Source organism: Pundamilia nyererei, unplaced genomic scaffold, assembly GCF_000239375.1.
Source record: "Pundamilia nyererei isolate P.nyererei 1_Seehausen unplaced genomic scaffold, PunNye1.0 scaffold00065, whole genome shotgun sequence".
NCBI lineage: Eukaryota > Metazoa > Chordata > Actinopteri > Cichliformes > Cichlidae > Pundamilia > Pundamilia nyererei.
In genome coordinates, this window is record NW_005187466.1 from 2,914,111 (window position 1) to 2,916,054 (window position 1,944).

The following is a 1,944-nucleotide window of genomic DNA, read 5'->3' on the forward strand; positions in this document are numbered from 1 at the left end:
AAACAAAAAAACCCACTGTGTCCAGCTTCTGAGCCAGCACTGTGAAACCAAGCTTTGTTCACGATTACAGAATTCAGTTTAAATTATAGTGGAAACTGGATGCTTTTCAAAGTTACAAAATAGGCCAGATTTCATTTAGGAAAATGTCCTCTACAATGATGCAGAAGATATTTTAGATATTTCTTTTCTATTTAATGTTGGAACCGTGACAAACATGTTCGTCTTTGCTCTAAACATTTCACATAAAAATATCACCTGGCTGACAAATAAAGACTGTGGATACAGTCAGAGCAGGTGGCCTAAGATGACTGGCTACCTATTAGCACAAAAAAGAGGAAAACTGTTAGAAATAGATAGAATAGAGTACCTATATACCCCAAAGGGAAAAGCTGCCATGAGCTCTCAGTCACTAAGTAGGGTTCTGACTGCACAGTGCTTGGTTCTCAAGGCTGGTCCCACCTATTGTTTAGATCTGCTTTAGGAAACAGTAAGGCAGGCAGAAGGAACGAACCTAATGTGTTGCTTCTTGCCTGTGCATTCTTGGCATAGCTTGTTGCCCTTTTCATTTTTTGACTGTGATTTTTTTCCCTCTTGCTTTAATAGTGAAGCCAAGGGTCCACAGCCAGCCAAGTCCCACCGCTCCAGTCTGGCTAAGCCACAGAAAGCCTGGCCTCCTCTACTCTGCTCTCTCTGTCTCCCATTCTCATCATATGTACTACAATATGTACCCCTCTCTCTTTATATTTGTATGTCAATATACCTCCTCTCTTACGTCTCTTTCCTTCATGTTTGTCTATACTGGTCAGTCTGTCTTTTTGTCTCATTTTCTCCCCTCTTTCTTGTCTTGTTCTCTTCAAACACATGCACACAGACACACACAGACGCACACACACACACACACCACCCTCTCTCCCTGCCTGACAGTCTGTCACAGCCAGCGGACTGGTTTAGCAGGCGGGGTTCAGCTGGGCTCCACAAACACATGGCACTCAATCTGCCTTCTTGTGTGTGCTGGAATGGTATTTCTTTCTCCGTGCTGTTTAAAGCTTTCTGTTTAATCTTCTTTTAATTTTATGGACATGTTTAAAAACAGTCAAGTATCTTTATGTTACACTGTAGACGGGCAAATGCGTACTTTTGTAGTGAAATTGATGTCTAAGGTTGGGGAGTTTCTCATACACAGGTCGTTTTAAATATCGTCGTTGTCACGTCTAACCTTCAAAAGCTGATTGCATAATGCTTAGGTAACACTGATATGATAAATGCAATGACGCGCCATCTAAAATTTAGTTGCTCTACAGAAGACATTTGGTCTTTTTTCAACATGACTACAAGAGAGTTTGGATGTATCCAAAAGAGGCAGTGTAGACAATTTGCTCCTCTCTGCGTCTCAATTATAGATCAAGAGCCCCTTGTGTGTACAAAAAACAGAATTCGCCAACTCAAACAAAGCCTGCTTCCTCTTCTGCTCTGCTCTGTTCCTATATGATCAGCACCATTCATTCCGCCACTCAGACAGGAATCTAATTAGACCAGAATATCAACATTAAAACCTATCTGCCCCCCTCCATCCTTCTCTCGCTCTCTCTCTTTGTTTCTCTGCTCTTCCCTACAGCTGGTGAAAGTATGGTTTGTGGCTGCCCCTCCCCCAGGTTTTGAACAAGCCAATAAGAGAGCACGTCAGCAAAATACCCACCCCCCACACCCCCACACACACAGACACACACACCATCCCTCGGTTTCCCTTACCACCCTATCCATTTCCAATCCCATCCCCCAGAGCCCTCTCTACACCCCATCCCCCTTTCATACCACCCCTAACCCACTTACTCATCCTGCCTCCACCCTCCCACACACCCATGAGACTTCCCCACCCTCTCCACTTTCTCACCCGTTCTCACCCTCCGTAGTACCTCCATGGTCCTCGTCTTCTCCATTCCTTTC